The sequence below is a fragment of the Aotus nancymaae genome, unplaced genomic scaffold (genome assembly GCF_030222135.1).
Source record: "Aotus nancymaae isolate 86718 unplaced genomic scaffold, 86718_ANA_hifiasm-v0.15.2.pri h1tg000064l_1, whole genome shotgun sequence".
NCBI lineage: Eukaryota > Metazoa > Chordata > Mammalia > Primates > Aotidae > Aotus > Aotus nancymaae.
The window spans coordinates 15,686,265-15,706,795 of NW_026988479.1; positions in this window are offsets into that span (position 1 = coordinate 15,686,265).

The following is a 20,531-nucleotide window of genomic DNA, read 5'->3' on the forward strand; positions in this document are numbered from 1 at the left end:
ACACAGGATTACTTAATCTTGGCACTGTTGACATTTTGTGCCAGATGATTATTTGTTGTAGGGACCAATGCTGTACATTGCAGGATGTTCAGGATTTTGATTTAGGATTAATTTCATCCCTGGCCTCTACCAGCTAGATGCCAGTAGCACCCTCTCACAATTGTGACAACTTAAAATGTCTGTGCTCCTGAGAAAGACAAAATCCCTCCCTACCCACATTGATAACCACTGAGACAAGCTACCTGTCTTTTTCTTATCTAATCTTGGTTTAACTTGAGAATTAGATGGCAGAGACTGGTTAACTCAAAACAGAAACTCAGAAAACTTTGATATCCACTGGGTCAAGAACTGTGCCAAGTCCAAGGGATGGAGAGGAAAAAAAGTCATACATACATGAAGAATTATAGTCACATTAATTTCAAGCAGATGAAACTTGTAACTTCTTTTACTGGTTCTATACCATGAAAAAATGGATTTATTTGGGTTACCAAGGCTGCCACCATATAGCTGGTTTTCTTTCTCTGCCCCATCAAGCTCCTCACCTTTCTGTAGTATCTGAACCACTGTGGGTTCCACAAAGCACTGTACACCTCCCTTTGGGCTTTTGTACAAAAATCCCTTACTGTAAGACATGCCCTCTGCCTAATTAATTTCTGATCCTGAATCTTGCCTTTGGAAACACCGTGAATGTATTTTCACCTATGGGTTCAAGGCCTGGCTCAAAGTTTTAGATACTGTAAATATTGGTTGGTCAACTGGGGGCAGATTGGTAGCTGCTTTTCTTGGCAGCATTATGTGCACTTCAGGTCCCTTGGGTGACAGTCTGCTTGTTGACTAGGTCTTTTGTCACCCTTATAGTGAGTTCATTTCATGGTTCACTATTTTTGTTTTTTTGAGAGTGTCACTCTGTCACTCAGGCTGGAGTGCAGTGGCATGATCTCAGCTCACCGCAACCTCTGCCTCCCGGGTTCATGTGATTCTCCTACCTCAGCCTCCTGAGTAGCTGGGATTATGGGCACGCCACTATGCACGGCTAATTTTTTTTTGTATTTTTAGTAGAGATGGAGTTTCCCTGTGTTGGCAAGGTTGATCTCAAACTCCTGACCTCAAATGATGAGCCTGCCTTGGCATCCCAAAGTGCTGGGATTACAGGTGTGAGCCATGGTGCCCAGCCTCATTCTTCAGGAAGCCATGTAGCTCAATTTAGCTTCAAAGGATGTCTCTCCCTTTTTGGTACAGTGGGATCTTACCTCTGGTCACATCTAAAAAGCAATTCTGGGCCAGGCGTGGGGGCTCACGCCTGTAATCCCAGCACTTTGGGAGGCTGAGGCAGGTGGATCACGAGGTCAAGAGATCGAGACCATCCTGGTCAACATGGTGAAACCCCGTCTCTACTAAAAATACAAAAAATTAGCTGGGCATGGTGGTGCATGCCTGTAATCCCAGCTACTCGGGAGGCTGAGGCAGGAGAATTGCCTGAACCCAGGAGGTGGAGGTTGCGGCAAGCCAAGATCATGCCATTGCACTCCAGCCTGGGTAACGAGCGAAACTCCGTCTCAAAAAAAAAAAAAAGAGCAATTCTGAATTTCAGAATCTTTATCTTGGGACTGGCAAGTGGTTTGAGTCTCAAAGGGAACCTAAGTCGTGGAGTGTTTGGAGGTGCTCAAGGTGGTGCCTTGGGAAAGGAAATGAAATGGGAATTCAAGAGCCCACGGCAATCTCAGATAACTCAGAAATCTCAGAGAGGAGCTTCTTTCAGGTCTTTTTAAACCAGTGGAAATGCTGCATTCTGGTTGAGGAATATCCATTTGACCAATGCTTAGGAAGTGAACATGCAAGAGGCACTGATACTATCTTCTGGGGCAATGCATCAAAGTACCAGATGTCATGGAATTTACATTCTGGTGTAATTGCCCTTCAAAGTACCTGGGGAACAAAAGATGATCCTTATGACTTAAGATCTTGCATTTCTCTCTTGCATTGGGAGAGATGCATAGACACATAACTGTCTCCAAATATGTGTGCAGATTCTTTAATTCAGCATATATTCTAACAACATACTTGTGTATATGTACATATGTGTACCAGGATGTGTATTACTGCAGCGTTATGATAGTGAATCTTAAAACTAGTACATTTATACTTGACTATAGTGCAGCTGTTACAATACAAGTGAATTAGGTTTATATGCAGTGACCAGAAGGATCTCCAAGACATGCTGTTAAATAAACAATATGCAACAACCAGATTCCCAGCAAGCCAAGAAAAACCTTATGTTTTGTGTACAGTTACATATACAGATTGAGGAAAAGGACTGGAAGGGTATACATTGAAATATAAATAGTGGTTAATTGGAGACAAGTAGGAATTTTGGGAGGAAATGTTAGCTGTTTACAGTGTACATAAAAGGACTAGATGTTCTTGTGGTATTTAAAAATGGAAATAATTTTTAGGCCAGGCATGGAGGCTCACACGGGTAATCCTAGCACTTTGAGTGGTTGAGGTGGGAGGATCTCTTGAGGCCAGTTCCAGGTCAACCTGGGCAACATAGAAAGACCCCGTCTCTACAAGAAAACAAAAAAAAACCCAGATAGCCATGGTGGCTCAGGCCTGTTGTCCTGGCGCTTGAGGAGGCGAGGCTAGGCGTTTGGGGCCAGCCTGGGCAACAAAACTCATCCATTCAAAAAAAAAAAAAAAAAAAAAAGGCTGGACACAGTGGCTCACGCCTGTAATCTCAGGCTTTTGGGAGGCTGAAGCGAGTGGATCTCGAGGTCAGGAGTTCAAGACCAGCCTGGCCAATATGGTGAAATACAGAAATTAGCCGGGTGTGGTGGCACATGCATGTAGTCCCAGCTACTTGGAAGGCTGAGACACGAGAATCGCTTGAACCCGGGAGGCGGAGGCTGCTGGGAGCCGAGGTTGTGCCACTACAATCCAGCCTGAGTGACAGAGTGGAGACTCTGTCTCAAAAAACAAAGAAAAAATTTTTTTGGCTGGGCATGGTGGCTCACATCTGTAATCCCAGCACTTTGGGAGGCCGAGCTGGGCAGGTCACAAGGTGAAGAGATAGAGATCCCCATCCTGGCCAACATGGTGAAACCCTGTTTCCACTAAAAATACAAAAATCATCTGGGCGTGGTGGCACATGCCTGTAGTCCTAGCTACTCAGGAGGCTGAGGCAGGACAATAGCTTTAACCGGGGAGGCAGAGGTTGCAGTGAGCCAAGATTGTGCCACTCCACTCCAGCCTGGCAAAAAAAAAATTAGTTGGGTATGGTGGCCTGTGCCTGTAGTCCTAGCTACTCTGGAGGCTAAGAGGGGCGTATGGTTTGAGCCTAGATGGGGCCATTGCACTCCAACCTGGGTGATAAAGGGAGATTCTGTCCCTAAAAAAAATTTAAAAAGTAACAGGAAGTTTCACCTGGGGAGGGGTTGTAAGGTTTATCTAGTTTCGCAGCGAAGTTCTCAGATAGGATCTGAAATGCAATTTACAGCTTGTAAAGACTCCACTCCCCTGACCCAAGCACTCATTGTAAAAATTGATTTGATCACAAAGTGACCCTGCGTGGTTGTTTTGGGAGCGCAGAGGCTGGACGCGAAGGAGGTGGGGGCGTGTCGAGACTTGTGGACCAGGTGACTGCTGAGAAGGAGAGAATAAGCTGGAGACACAACCGCGGAAGAGCTCTCCTGGGGTTAGGGGAAGGCTGAATCCTTGTCACTGCTATGTGTCCCCAGACGGACACGCTCCAATTGTCTGGAAGTGGGGCGCGGGTTGGACAGTCCTGGACGCTGAGTCATGCTAAAGGCTCTTGTTTTGACTCACTCTCTGTGACGTAGGTCTTTCTCACCAGTCAAGAAAATAAAATCCGAAAGTAGCCTCCGGGCCGGCTTTAGCTCAGCGGTTACTTCGACAATCCTTTCTATGGTGGGAAACAACCACCGTGCGTGGTTCGAGACCCGCGGGCGCTCTCTGGCCCTTTTACTGCTGAAGTTCAGCTCCCTTTCCAGGATGAAAGGAACCAGGGCTCCTTGGAGAAATGGCTGATTTTAGTACTGGGCAGGAAATACAGAGATGGACGTGGAGCATCTCGTAGTGCTAGAAAGTAAGGAAGTGCTTAAAAACCAAAAACAACCAAACTCTTTAACTTTTAAAGTTTTTTCAGTGTTCAGTAATGTTCATGTGTTTGTTCTAACAGTTACCTGGATATTTGTAGCTTCTCGTCCTTTATACCTGAGGCCCAGAGGATTTTTTCTTTCAAATCTAATGGATGTTCTAAGATATATATCAGACTTTGATAGTTCCATATAAATGTTCCTAGGTTTCCTTTCGATATGTAGACCCAAGTTTTCTTGTATTATAGTTTTGAAGATTACATCTGTTCCATTATTTTATTCTTCAGAGACGGCAATATATGTTGGATATTGATTTCTATACCACTTTCTCTCTGATCCTTTGAATTGCTGTCCTGATTTTATTTTTATTTTATTGGCTGTTTTAATACCTTTCCTCAATACCAGTTATTTATTTTCACTAAAAGCTTTTCCTTTTTGAACATCTTATAATTTAGTTTTCTCTTCTGAGATTTTTATTTCTTTCGTATCTCCTGCTTTTTTGCAAACTGTTTTCTTACTGTTTTTGTTCTTTGTCCATTTCTGTTCTGAGTTATTTTTCTGATTTATGGCATTTTTTTCATGTTACCAAATGATTGTTTAAGGTTATCTAATATAGGTTGAAAAATTGTCTTTCAGTTTTCCAGTTTCATGGTTAGTTTTAAAAAAAATACTGATTTTGCTGGACGAGGTGGCTCACGCCTGTAATCCCAGCACTTTGGGAGGCCGAGGCAGGCAGATCATGAGGTCAAGAGTTCGACACTAGCCTGGCCAACATGGTGAAACCCTATCTCTACTAAAGATACAAAAATTAGCTGGGTGGGTGGCGGGTGCCTGTAGTCCCAGCTACTCAGGAGGCTGAGACCGAAGAATCACTTGAACCAGGGAGGCAGAGGTTGCAGTGAGCCAAGATCACACCACTGACTCCAGCATGGGCAAGAGAGGGAGAGACTCCATCTAAAAAAAAAAAATTGATTTTTACTTAAAATTTTTCTATATATCTGCAATTTTCTGTGCATTTTGAAATGTCTTATTTTCCAGTTTCAGTAATTGGAAATCAGGCAGTAGTTTGGGTGGCTTACCAGCTTTTTTAGTTGAAAAGTGCCCTCTTTTTTTCGAGGCGGGGAATGGAGTTTTGCTCTTATTACCCAGGCTGGAGTGCAATGGTGCAATCTCGGCTCATTGCAACCTCTGCGTCTACAGTTCAAGCAATTCTCTTGCTGCAGCCTCCCCAGTAGCTGGGATTACGGCATGTGCCACCATGCCCAGATAAGTTTACATTTTTAGTAGAGGCCGGTTTTCACCCTTTTGGCCAGGCTGGTCTCAAACTCTTGACCTCAGGTGATCCACTCGTCTTGGCCTTCCAAAGTGCTTGGATTACAGGTGTTAGCCACTGTGCCTGGCTGGAACGCCCTCTCTTGTTGATAGAATAAAGTGCACGTTCCTCCCTTTCTTGCAGAGTGGAGCACAGGCTGATATCTTGTGGTTTTGTGATTCTCTCTTATTTCTGTGGGACTGTTAATTTTCTCTTTCTTTTTGAGACAGGATCAGTCTCTGTCTCCCAGGCTGGACTGCAGTGGTGCCATCTCGGCTCACTACAACCTCTGCCTCCTGGGCTCAAGCAATCCTCCTGCCTCAGCCTCCTCCTGAGTAGCTGGGAGCACAGGTATGCACTACCTCACCTGGCTAAATTTTTTATTTTATTTTACTTTTTTGTTTTTGTAGAGATGGGAGTCCCACCGTGTTGCCCAGGCTGTCTTGAATTCCTGATCTCAAGAGATCTGCCCACCTTGGCCTCCCATAGTGTTGGGTTTACAGGCGTGAGCCACTTGCCCAGCCTGGGACTCTTACTCACTGCTTGCTTCCTTTCTCTTCACCATCAGCCCTTAAGTCACCTCTTTCCTCCTGCCTTTGCTCTTGCCTTTGCAACATTGCCATTTCCAGTCTCAAACAATTTCACCCTCTTTTAAAATATGTTTCAGTTCTTTCATCTACTGGATCTCAGACATATTGTCAGTATTTCTCCACTCAAGATGGGACTCCCTTTTTCTGGTGGTGGTTTAGTCTTTCTGTGCGATCTTGGCTTCTCTTCTAGAGCCTGGGTCTGTAACTGGATCTGCTGGTTTTGGATGTATATACCATTTTATATAAAATGTGGTTTATAATTTTCTCTGCCTGTAAATTATGTTGTAGTCATAGATGGTTTTGTTTGTTTTTAGGATGTACGGAGAGATTCATATTTAGGTGACTGTCATTATTCTATAGGAATCTGGAAGCCAGAACATTTTTTTTTTGTTTTCCATACAAAATTCTAATTGTGGTAAAATACACAGAGCATTAAATTTGGCATTTTAACCAATTTAAAGTGTTCAGTTCAGTGGTGGTAGGTACCGTCACACTGTTATGCAACCATCACCACTCTCCATCTCCAGAACTCTTCATCCTTCAAAACTGAAACTCCATACCTATTCACTAATAACTCTCCACCTCCCTCCATCTCTAATCCTGGCAACTGCCATTCTGCTTTCTGTCTCTATAAATTTGACTACTCTAGATATCTCATAGAAGTGGAATCATACAGTATTTATCTTTTTGTGACTCATTTATTTCACTTAGCACAATGTTCTTAAGGTTCATCCATGTTGTATCATGTACCACAATTTCATTCCTTTTTAAAAAGGATCAGTAGTATTTGATTGTATGTGAATACTACAATGGAATATTATTAAAATGGAATATTTTGTTTAGCCATCATCTATCGATGGACATTTGGGTTGTTTTGACCTTTTGGCTATTATGAGCAATGCCGATACAAACATGAACATACAAATTTCTGTTTGAGTTTCTGCTTTCAATTCCTTTGGGTATATACCCAGAAGTGAAACTCTGGAGTATATGGTAATTCTATTTTTAATTATTTATGTAACTGTCATACTATTTTCTATAGCAGTTATATCATTTTACATTCCCACTAATAATGCATAGGAGTTTCAATTTCTCCACATCTACACTAACACTTATTCTCTCTCTCTCTCTCTGTGTGTGTATGTGTGTGTGTGTTATTGACTAGCTATCCTGAAGGGTGTGAGGTTTTATCTCCTGTAACAGCTCATTTGATTTTAATCTTTCTTAATCATTAGTATATTTAAAACTGTAAGTTTGCCTTTAAGTATTGCTTTAGTTGTATAACACGATTTCTGTCATGTAGTGTTTCATTTAGTTCTAAGTGTTTTTTAAGCAGAGTCTGATCTAGTAATATGTTACTTAGTTTCCAAACATGTGGGATTTTATTTTAGCTATCGTTTTTACAAAAGTTAATTCCAGGATGCACTGTAGTAGGAGAATGTTGTCTGAATGGGATTGGTTCTTTGGAATTTACTGAAGCTTCCTTTATGGCCCAATACATGGTCTATTGTTGTGTTACATTATATTCAAAAATAATGCCTGTTTATTTTGGATCTATATGTCTTTACAATTGTTTTTCACCTCATTCATATCCATACATTTTCAGGTCTATTTGATCTCCAGTTCTTAGAAATATTTCCAGCTACAGTTGTTGATTTATATATTTTTAAAATTTATTTGATATAGTTCAAGATTGTATTGTAGATGCATGTATGCTTATGATGATTGTATCAATTTTCTACTGTTCATTAATTAAAAATTTTAAAACTGTGAGACATAACATACATGCAGAAAGTTTATTAGGTATATATGTAGATTTAAAAAAATATTTATAACATGAATCCATATCATCATTACTGTATAATTCATATAATTACTACTAAGGTTAAGAAAACGTTGCCAACATTCCAGAAACCCCCTCTCCCTCTTTTGATTTTCACATTTTCACATCCTCTTCACTTTTGGAATTAACCATTCACCTGATTTTTAATTTTATTTTATTTAGAAAAGAGGGTCTCACTATGTTGCCCAGACTGTAGTACACTATCCATTCACAGGTATAATTGTAGCTGGCAACAGCTTTGAACTCCTGGGCTCAAGTGATCCTTCTGCCTCAGCCTATCAAGTTGCTGGGACTCTAGGCATGCACCATTGTACCCAGCTCAATTTACCTGATTTTTATTTATTTATTTATTTATTTATTTATTTATTATTATTATTGTTATTTTGAGTCAGAGTCTTGCTCTTTCACCCAAGATGGAGTGCAGTGGCACAATTTCAGCTCACTGCAACCTTCGTTTCCCGGGTTCAAGTGATTCTCCTGCCTTAGCCTCCTGAGTAGCTGGGATTACAGTCGCCCACCACTACGCCCAGCTAACTTTTTTTTTTTTTTTTTTTTTTCTTCTGGAGACGGAGTTTCGCTCTTGTTACCCAGGCTGGAGTGCAATGGCGCGATCTCGGCTCACCGCAACCTCCACCTCCTGGGTTCAGGCAATTCTGCCTCAGCCTCCCGAGTAGCTGGGATTACAGGCACGCGCCACCATGCCCAGCTAATTTTTTTGTATTTTTTAGTAGAGACGGGGTTTCGCCATGTTGACCAGGATGGTCTCGATCTCTTGACTTCGTGATCCACCCGCCTCGGCCTCCCAAAGTGCTGGGATTACAGGCGTGAGCCACCGCGCCCGGCCCAGTTAACTTTTTTTGTATTTTTAGAAGAGATGGGGTTTCACCATGTTGGTCAGGCTGGTCTTGAACTCCTGACCTCAAATGATCTGCTCACCTCGGCCTCCCAAAGTGCTGGGATTACAGGTGTGAGCCATGGTGCCCAGCCTCATTCTTCAGGAAGCCATGTAGCTCAATTTAGTTTCAAAGGATGTCTCTCCCTTTTTGGTACAGTGGGATCTTACCTCTGGTCACATCTAAAAAGCAATTCTGAATTTCAGAATCTTTATCTTGGGACTGGCAAGTGGTTTGAGTCTCAAAGGGAACCTAAGTCGTGGAGTGTTTGGAGGTGCTCAAGGTAGTGCCTTGGGAAAGGAAATGGAATGGGAATTCAAGAGCCCACAGCAATCTCAGATAACTCAGAAATCTCAGAGAGGAGCTTCTTTCAGGTCTTTTTAAACCAGTGGAAATGCTGCATTCTGGTTGAGGAATATCCATTTGACCAATGCTTAGGAAGTGAACATGCTAGGGGCACTGATACTATCTTCTGGGGCAATGCATCAAAGTACCAGATGTCATGGAATTTACATTCTGGTGTAATTGCCCTTCAAAGTACCTGGGGAACAAAAGATGATCCTTATGACTTAAGATGGTCCTATGACTTCAGGCACCCTCAAGGCCTCTTGCATTTCTCCCATAACTGTCTCCAAATATGTGTGCAGATTCCTTAATTCAGCATATATTCTAACAACATACTTGTGTATAGGTACATATGTGTGCCAGGATGTGTATTACTGCAGCGTTATGATAGTGAATCTTAAAACTAGTACATTTATACTTGACTATAGTGCAGCTGTTACAATACAAGTGAATTAGGTTTATATGCAGTGACCAGAAGGATCTCCAAGACATGCTGTTAAATAAACAATATGCAACAACCAGATTCCCAGCAAGCCAAGAAAAACCTTATGTTTTGTGTACAGTTACATATACAGATTGAGGAAAAGGACTGGAAGGATATACATTGAAATATAAATAGTGGTTAATTGGAGACAAGTAGGAATTTTGGGAAGAAAGGTTAGCTGTTTACAGTGTACATAAAAGGAATAGATATTCCAGTGGTATTAAAAATGGAAATAGGCTGGGCATGGTGACTTACACCTGTAATCCCAGAACTTTGGGAAGCCAAGGTGGGCGGATCATGAGGTCAAGAGATCGAGACCATCCTGGCCAACATGGTGAAACCCTGTCTCTACTAAAAATACAAAAATTAGCTGGTCACGGTGGTACGCACCTTTAGTCCCAGCTACTCAGAGGGCTGAGGCAGGAGAATCAGTTGAACCCAGGAGGCAGAGGTTGCAGTGAGCCGAGATTGTACCACTGCACTCCAGCCTGGCAACAGAACGAGACCCTGTCTCAAAAAAAAAAAAAAGGAAATAATTTTTAGGCCAGGCATGGAGGCTCACATGGGTAATCTTAGCACTTTCAGTGGCCCAGGTGGAAGGATCTCTTGAGGCCAGCTCCAGGTCAACCTGGGCAACAAAGCAAGACCCAGTCTCTACAAGAAAAAAAAGAAAAAAAAAAAAGGCGGGGTATGGTGGCTGAAGCCTGTAATCCCAGCCCTTTGGGAGGCCAAAGCAAGTGGATCACTTGAGGTCAGGAGTCTGAGACCTGCCTGGCCAACATAGTGAAACCTCGTCTCTACTAAAAAGTACAAAAATTAGCCAGGTGTGGTGGCACATGCCTGTAGTCCCAGTTCTTGGGAGGCTGAGACATGAGAATTACTTGAAATTAGGAGGTGGAGGCTGCAGTGAGTTGAGGTGATGCCACTGCAATCCAGTTTTGGCGACAGAGTGGAGAATCCATCTCAAAAAAAAGGAAAAGAAAAGAAGAAAAATTTAGTTGGGCATATTGGCCTGTGCCTGTCGTCCTAGCTACTTGGGAGGCTAAGAGGGGCGTATGGATTGAGCCTAGATGGAGCCATTTCCCTCCAGCCTGGGTGACAGAGAGAGATTCTGTCTCTAAAAAAAATAAAAATAAAAAAAGCGTAACAGGAAGTTTCACCCGGGGAGGGGTTGTAAGGTTTATCTAGTTTAGCAGGGAAGTTCTAAGATAAGGTCTCAAATACAATTTACAGCTTGTAAAGACTCCACTCCCCTGACCAAGCACTAGTTGTAAAAGTTGATTTGAGACAAAGGAGGTGGGGGCGTGTGGATACTTGTGGACCAGGTGACTGCTGAGAAGGAGAGAATAAGCCGGGAGCCACAACTGCCAAAGAGCTCTCCAGGGGTTAGGGGAAGGCTGAGTCCTTGTCACTGCTGTGTTCCCCAGATAGACGCTCTCCAAATGCCTGGAGGTGGAGCGGGTTTGACAGTCCTGGACTCTGAATCATGCTAAAGCGCTCATGTTTTGACTCATTCTTTGTGACGTAGGTCTTTCTCACCAGTCAAGAAAATAGAATCCTGAAGCAGCTTCCGGGCTGGCTTTAGCTCAGCGGTTACTTCGAGTACATTCTAACCACCTCTGTAGGTTGTTCGAGACCCGCGGGCGCTCTTCAGCTCTTTTACTGCTGAAGTTCAGCTCCCTTTCCAGGATAAAAAGAACCAGGGCTCCTTGGAGAAAAGGCTGATTTTAGTACTGGGCAGGAAACGTAGAGATGGATGCGGAGCATCTCGTAGTGCTAGAAAGGAAGGACTTAAAAACCAAAAACAACCAAACTCTTAACTTTTAAAGTTTTTTCAGTGTTCAGTAATGTTCATGTGTTTGTTCTAACAGTTACCCTGTATACTTGTATCTTCTTATCCTTTATGCCTGAGACTCAGAGAATTTTTTTCTTTCAAATCTAATGGATGTTCTAAATATAAATCAGACTTTGATAGTTCCATATAAATGTTCCTAGGTTTCCTTTCGATATGTAGACCCAAGTTTTCTTGTATTATAGTTTTGAAGATTACATCTGTTCCATTATTTTATTCTTCAGAGACGGCAATGTATGTTGGATATTGGCTTCTATACCACTTTCTCTCTGATCCTTTGAATTGCTGTCTTGATTTTATTTTTATTTTATTGGCTGTTTTAATACCTTTCTTTAATACCAGTTACTATATTTTAAGTAAAAGCTCTTCCTCTTTGGACATCTTATAATTCAGTTTTATTTTCTGAGATTTTTTCTATTTCTCCTCCTTTTTTGCAAACTGTTTTCTTACTGTTTTTGTTCTTTGTCAATTTATGTTCTGAGTTATTTTTGTGATTCTTGGTTTTTTTTTTTTCATGTTACCAAATGATCGTTTAAGATTATTTAATTTAGGTTGGAATATTGTGTTTTCATTTTTTGGTTTCATGGTGAGTTTTTTTTTTTTTTTTTTGAGATGGAGTTTCGCTCTTTTTGCCCAGGCTGGAGTGCAATGGCACTATCTTGGTTCACTGCAACCTCCGCTTCCTGGGTTCAAGCGATTCTCCTGCCTCAGCCTCCTGAGGAGCTGGGATTACAGGCATGCACCACCACTCCTGGCTAATTTTGTATTTTTAGTAGAGACGAGGTTTCTCCATATTGGTCAGACTGGTCTCAAACTCCTGACCTCAGGTGATCCGCCCACCTCGGCCTTCCAAAGTGCTGGGATTATATGCGTGAGCCACCACACCCAGCCTCATGGTGAGTTTTTAAAAAAACATAGATTTTTCACTTAAAAAATTTTAATATACGTCTGCAATTTTCTGTGCATTTTGAAATTTTTTTTTTCCAGTTTCAGCAATTGCAAATGAGGCAGGAGTTTGGGTGCCTTACCAGCTTTCTTAGTTCAAGAGTGCCCTCTTTTGTTGATAGAACAAAATGCATTTCCCCCCCAAATAGCCCTTTTTTAGAGTGGAGCACTGGCTGATGTCTTGTGATTTTTGTGATTCTCTTTTATTTCAGTGGGATTTTTAATTTTCATTTTCTTTTTGAGACAGAGTCTGTCTCTGTCACCCAGGCTGGAATGCTGTGATACCATCTTGGCTCACTGCAACCTCTGCCTCCAGGGCTCAAGCAATCCTCCTGCCTCAGCCTCCTCTGGAGTAGCTGGGACCACAGGTGTGTGCTACCTCGCCTGGCTAAATTTTTAAATTAAATTAAATTAAATTAAATTAAATTTTAGTCTTACAGAGATAGGGGTCTCATCATGTTGCCCAGGCTGGTCTTGAGTTCCTGAGCTTAGGATATCCACCCTCCTTGGCCTCCCATAGTGTTGGGTTTACAGGAGTGAGCCACTTGCCCAGCCTGGGACTCTTACTCACTGCTTGCTTCCTTTCTCTTCACCATCAGCCCTTAAGTCACCTCTTTCCTCCTGCCTTTGCTCTTGCCTTTGCAACATTGCCATTTCCAGTCTCAAACAATTTCACCCCCTTTTAAAATATGTTTCAGTTCTTTCATCTACTGGATCTCAGACATATTGTCAGTATTTCTCCACTCAAGATGGGACTCCCTTTTTCTGGTGGTGGTTTAGTCTTTCTGTGCGATCTTGGCTTCTCTTCTAGAGCCTGGGTCTGTAACTGGATCTGCTGGTTTTGGATGTATATACCATTTTATATAAAGTGTGGTTTATAATTTTCTCTGCCTGTAAATTATGTTGTAGTCATAGATGGTTTTGTTTGTTTTTAGGATGTACGGAGAGATTCATATTTAGGTGACTGTCATTATTCTATAGGAATCTGGAAGCCAGAACATTTTTTTTTTGTTTTCCATACAAAATTCTAATTGTGGTAAAATACACAGAGCATTAAATTTGGCATTTTAACCAATTTAAAGTGTTCAGTTCAGTGGTGGTAGGTACCGTCACACTGTTATGCAACCATCACCACTCTCCATCTCCAGAACTCTTCATCCTTCAAAACTGAAACTCCATACCTATTCACTAATAACTCTCCACCTCCCTCTATCCCTAATCCCTGGCAACCGCTATTCTGCTTTTTGTCTCTATAAATTTGACTACTCTAGGTATCTCACAGAATATCTTACAGTATTTGTCTTTTTGTGACTAATTTATTTAACTTAGCATAATATTCTTAAGGTTCATCCATGTTGTATCATATACCATGATTTCATTCCTTTTTAAAAAGGATCAATAATATTCTATTGTATGTTCATACTACAATGTAATATTATTAAAATGGAATATTTTGTTTAGCCATATTCTATCGATGGACATTTGGGTCGTGTTGACCTTTTGGCTATTATGAACAATGCTGCTGCTGTGAACATAAGTGTACAAATATCTGTTTGAGTTTCTGCTTTCAATTCCTTTGGGTATATACCCAGAAGTGGAATTGCTGGATTTTGTGGTAATTCTATTTTTAATTATTTGAGTAACTGCCATGCTGTTTTCCATAGCAGCTATATCATTTTACATTCCCACCAATAGTGCATAAGAGTTTCAATTTCTCCATATCTACACTAACACTTAATTCTGTGTGTGTGTGTGTGTGTGTGTGAAGGGTGTGAGGTGGTATCTGCTGTGGCAGCTCATTTTAATCTTACTTAATCATTAGTGTATTTAAAACTGTAAATTTGCCTTTAAGTACTGCTTTAGTTATATTACATAAATTATGTCATGTAGTGTTTTATTCAGTTTTAAGTATTTTTAAAGCAGAGTCTAATCTAGTAATATGTTATTTAGTTTTCAAACGTGGGATTTTATTTTAGCTATCGTTTTTACAAAGGTTAATTTCAGGATGCACTGTAGTAGGAGAACATTGTGTGAATGTGATTGGATCTTTGCAATTTATTGAAGCTTCCTTTATGGCCCAATACATGGTCCTTTGTTGTGTTACATGTATATTCAAAAAGAATGCCTGTTCATTTTGGATCTACATATTTTTACAATTGTTTTTCACCCTGTTTATATCCATACTATTTTCATGCCTATTTGATCTACAGTTCTTAAGAGATGCATGTTAAAACATTTCTAACTACAATTGTTGATTTATGTATTTTTCCTATTTATTTGATATAGTTCAAGATTGTATTGTGGATACATGTATGCTTATGATGATTATATCAATTTTCTACTGTTCACTAATTAAACATTTTTAAATTGTGAGATATAATATACATGCAGAAAGTTTATGCGGTATATACAAAGATTTAAATAAATACTTATAACATGAATCCATATAACCACTACTATATAATCTTTATAATCACCACTAAGGTTAAGAAAACATTGCCAACATTCCAGAAACTCCCCATCTCTCTTTTGATTTTTACAACCTCTTCACTTTCTTTTGGAATTAACCATTCACCTGATTTTTTATTTTATTTATTTCTATTTTATCTAGAGAAGAGCGTCTTGCTATGTTGCCCAGGCTGCAGTACAGTAGCCATTCACAGGTATAACCATAGCGGGCAACAGCCTTGAACTCAAGTGATCCTTTTGCTTCAACCTCTCAAGTTGCTGGGATTCTAGGCGTGTACCATTGTGCCCAGCTCTATTTACCTGATTTTTATTTATTTATTTATTATTACTATTACTATCATCATTATTATTTTTGAGGCAGAGTCTTACTCTTTCACCCAGGCAGGAGTGCAGTGGGGTAATCTCGGCTCATTGCAATCTCTGCCTCCCAGGTTCAAGTGATTCTCCTATCTCAGCCTCCCAAGTAGCTGGGATTACAGGCGTGTGCCACCATGCCCGGCTAATATTTGTATTTTTAGTAGAGACAGGATTTCACTATATTGGCCAGGCTAGTCTTGAACTCCTGACCTCAAGTGATCCGCTCATTTTGGTCTCCCAAAGTGTTGGGATTACCATCGTGAGCCACCGTTCCTGCCCCCTCCATTTACCCGATTTTTATGACAATAATTTCTCACTCTTCTTTATATCTTTACCACTTATATATGAATGCCTGGGTGCTGTAATTTAGTTTTCCTATTTTAGTTTCATAAATAGAATTATATTGAAATGTTTGTTTTGCTTCTTTTTTTCAATAATACATTTGTAAGATTTATCCATTTTGTTTTTGTTGTGGTTACTATTCCATTTAATGAATATAGCATGATTTAGTTATTCATTTTAATACTGATGGGTTTTTATAGCTTTTCTAGTTTTGGATCATTGTTCATAATAACTGAAACCCAGGAAAAAACATAGGTATTCACTTCTTTTTTTTGGCACATCACACAATTTGATTCTCTGCAATCACGTCTTACATATATATTCTGCTTCACCTCAGCATATATTTCTCCAGGGTACATACCTAGGAGTTGAACTGCTAAGTATTTAGTGGATTCATGTCTTCAGTTTTACTAGTTTGCTCAGTGGTTTTCCAAAGTATTTCTACCAACTTACACATCTACCAGCAGTGTATCACGTCCCCAATACTTGGTATTGCACAACTTTAAAAGTTTTTGCCAATTTTATGTCTGTAACGTGGTACCTCATTGTGTTTCCATGAAAAAGACAAAATATTCATTTTGAGTGTATTCACATAATCTATTTTCTTATTTAACCTTGAGTGCTGAATAGTGTGCATCTTTTTAAAATAATTTTTTAGATAAAACAGCATATTTTCAAAAAAGTACTCAAACTACAAATTTGAAGCTCTATGAATTAATACAAAGTAAACAAAACCATGAAATCACCACATGTCTATAAATAGGACTGTTTCGTAAAGCCCTCCTAGAGCCTCCTTTAGCCACTTCCCTCACACTTGTCCTCAAAGGAAAGCCTTAAGGTGACTTCTAATATTATGATTGTTTTGTTTTTCAACTTTATATTAATGGGATAATAAATGACTGATTTTCTCATTCCTCATTATGTTCCATCCAGGTACTAACCAGGCCTAACCCTACTTAACTTCTGAGATCAGATGAGACTGGGTGCGTTCAGAGTGGTATGGCTATAGACCCTCATTATGTTTCTAGATTCATCTATTTTGTTGTGTGTAGCAGTTGTTTATTTGCATTCCTGTATGGAAGTTAAGTCAAAAGACTTAATACTTTTGGAAGTAGAAATACTTTGGAAAGCAATTTGGGCTCCTCAATATAGTATAGCTTATGAGAGTCACTACAGTGCTTAGCAAGAGGTTTGGAATATACAAAATGTTTATTATACTTTTTTTTTTTTTTTGAGACGGAGCTTCGCTCTTGTTGCCCAGGCTGCAGTGCAGTGGCGCCATCTTGGCTCAGTGCAACTTCTGTCTCCTGGGTTTGAGCGATTCTCCTTCCTCAGCCTCCTGAGTAACTGGGATTACAGGCGCCCACCGCCATGCCTGGCTAATTTTTTGTAGTTTTAGTAGAGACGGGGTTTCATCTTGTTGGCCGGGCTGGTCTCAAACTTCTGACCTCAAGTGATCCACCTGCCTTGGCCTCCCAAAATGCAGGGATTATAGGCATGAGCCATTGTACCTGGCCTATACTTCTTATATTTGCAGGCAAATATATTTTTACATTTGACAAATTGCCTCTTGATTTTTGCTTGAGTTTCCCTAAATATAACCCCTTTGTTGTACTTATGTACAGTTCTATAATGGTGAATCAAGTCATTTACATTGGTGAATGAGAAATTGCATATTTCATGAATGCATGGAATAGTTTATGGTGTTTATTCAAAATATTACACATACTTCTGCTTCCAGGAAAATGTAGTAAATCTAATATTCCCTCTTCATCCTGCTAAAGTAAAATTAAAACCCCAAAGCATTATATATAAAACAAATATAGTACTATGAAAGGCAGAAAAAGGCAGACCATCTAGGGACCTCAAGACTCAACCCAGAGCATGGGTTCTTGCTCTGTTGTCCAGGCTGGAGTGCAGTGGTGTGATCTTGGTTCACTGCAACCTCTGCCTGGAGGGTTCAACTGATTCTCCTGCCTCAGCTTCCCTAGTAGCTGGGATTACAGGTGTGGGCCACCACGCCCAGATAATTTTTATATTTTTAGTAGAAATGGGTTTCACGATGTTGGCCAGGCTGGTCTGGAACTCTTGACCTCAAATGAGCCACCCGCCTTGGTCCCCCAAAGTGCTGGGATAACAGGGGTGAGCCACTGCAGCCAGCCCAGAACAATCAACTTTCAGCCTGATTCTTAAGCATGGGCCTTCATGATCAGGTTTGTCATTAGAAAATAATTTGTGATTGCTCCCTCACTGCCAATTGAATATTTAAAAATTTTTAAATCTATTTTTTATTTTATTTTTTTATTTTTTATATTTTGAGACGGAGTTTCGCTCTTGTTACCCAGGCTGGAGTGCAATGGCGCGATCTCGGCTCACCGCAACCTCTGCCTCCTGGGTTCAGGCAATTCTCCTGCCTCAGCCTCCTGAGTAGCTGGGATTACAGGCACGAGCCACCATGCCCAGCTAATTTTTTGTATTTTTTTTTTTTTTTTTTTTTGAGACAGAGTTTCGCTCGTTACCCAGGCTGGAGTGCTATGGCGCGATCTCGGCTCACCGCAACCTCCGCCTCCTGGGTTCAGGCAATTCTCCTGCCTCAACCTCCTGAGTAGCTGGGATTACAGGCACGCGCCACCGTGCCCAGCTAATTTTTTATTAGTAGAGACGGGGTTTCACCTCATTGACCAGGATGGTCTCGATCTCTTGACCTCGTGATCCACCCGCCTCGGCCTCCCAAAGTGCTGGGATTACAGGCTTGAGCCACCACGCCCGGCCAATTTTTTGTATTTTTAGTAGAGACGGGGTTTCACCATGTTGACCAGGATGGTCTGGATCTCTTGACCTCGTGATCCACCCGCCTCGGCCTCTCAAAGTGCTGGGATTACAGGCGTGAGCCACCGCGCCCGGCCTTAAATCTATTTTATTTTTTAAAATTTTACTTCTGACACATGAGATGTAATTAATATTTGTTTTTATAATGAAGCTTCAGGTTTGCTTTTCTTATAAGTGACCTTTCATGAATATTGACTTCTGTGTTCAGAAAATTTGCTATTCTTATTACCTACTAGTTTTTCTTTTTTTAAATTTTACTTTAGGTGCATACTATATCTGGCATTTCTCCCCATGTTATCCCTCCCCATCCTCCCCTTCCCTCACCACCCCCCAACTGTCTCTCCCCTACCCCCGCCAACTGCCCCCAGTGTGTGATGCTCCTCTCCCCGAGTCCACGTGTTCTCATCGTTCAACACCCACCTATGAGTGAGAACATGCGGTGTTTGGCTTTCTGTTCTTGTGTCAGTTTGCTGAGAATGATGGTTTCCAGATTCATCCAAGTCCCTACAAAGGACATGAACTCATCGTTTTTTATGGCTGCGTAGTATTCCATGGTGTATATGTACCACATTTTCTTTGTCCAGTCTCTCATTGATGGGCATTTGGGTTGGTTCCAGGTCTTTGCTATTGTACACAGGGCTGCAATGAACATATGTGTGCATGTGTCTTTATAGTAGAACAATTTATAGTTCTTTGGGTATATACCCAGTAATGAGATTGCTGGGTCAGATGGAATTTCTATTTCTAGATCCTTGAGAAATCACCACACTGTCTTCCACAATGGTTGAACTAATTTACACTCCCACCAACTGTGTAAGAGTGTTCCTATTTCTCCACATCCTCTCCAGCATCTGTTGTCTCCAGATTTTTTAATAATCGCCATTCTAACTGGCGTGAGATGGTATCTCAATGTGGTTTTGATTTGCATTTCTCTAAAGACCAGTGATGATGAGCATTTTTTCATGTTTGTTGGCCTCATATATGTCTTCTTTTGAAAAGTGTCTGTTCATATCCTTTGCCCACTTTTGAATGGGGTTGTTTGTTTTTTTCTTGTATATCTGTTTTAGTTCTTTGTAGATTCTGGATATTAGCCCTTTGTCAGATGGGTAGATTGCAAAAATTTTTTCCCATTCTGTTGGTTGCTGATTCGCTCTAATGATGGTTTCTTTTGCTGTACAGAAGCCCTGAATTTCAATTAGATCCCATTTGTCTACCTTGGCTTTCATTGCCATTGCTTTTGGTGTTTTAGTTAAGTCCTTGCCTATGTCTGTGTCCTAGATGGTTTTTGCCTATGTTTTCTTCTAGTGTTTTTATGGTGTTAGGTTTTATGTTAAAATCTTTAATCCATCTGGAGTTAATTTTAGTGTAAGGTGACAGGTAGGGGTCCAGTCTCTGCTTTCTGCACATGGCTAGCCAGTTTTCCCAACACCATTTATTAAACATGGAGTCCTTTCCCCATTGCTTGTTTTTGTCGGTTTTGTCAAAGATCAGATGGTTGTAGATGCGTGGTGTTGCTTCTGGGGCCTCTGATCTGTTGCTTTGGTACCAGTACCATGCTGTTTTGATTACTGTCGCCTTGTAGTATAGTTCGAAGTCCAGCAGTGTGATGCCTCCAGCTTTGTTCTTTTTGCTTAGGATTGTCTTGTCTATGCGGGCTCTCTTGTGATTCCATAGGAAGTTTAAAGTGATTTTTTTTTCCAGTTCTGTGAGGAAGGTCATTGGTAGCTTGATGGGGATAGCATTGAATCTATAGATTACTTTGGGCAGTATGGCCATTTTCATGATATTAATTCTTCCTAACCATGAGCATGGAATGTTTTTCCATCTATTTGTGTCCTCTCTTATTTCGTTGAGCAGTGGTTTGTAGTTCTCCTTTAAGGGGTCCTTTACATCCTTTGTTAGTTGTATTCCCAGGTGTTTTATTCTCTTTGTAGCAATTGTGAATCAAGTTCGCTCTTGATTTGACTCTCTGTCTGTTATTGGTATATAAGAATGCTTGTGATTTCTGCACATTGATTTTGTATCCTGAGACTTTGCTGAAGTTGCTTATCAGTTTGAGAAGATTTTGGGCTGAGATGATGGGGTCTTGTAGATATACAATCATGTCATCTGCAAATAGAGACAGTTTGACTTCCTCCTTTCCTAATTGAATACCCTT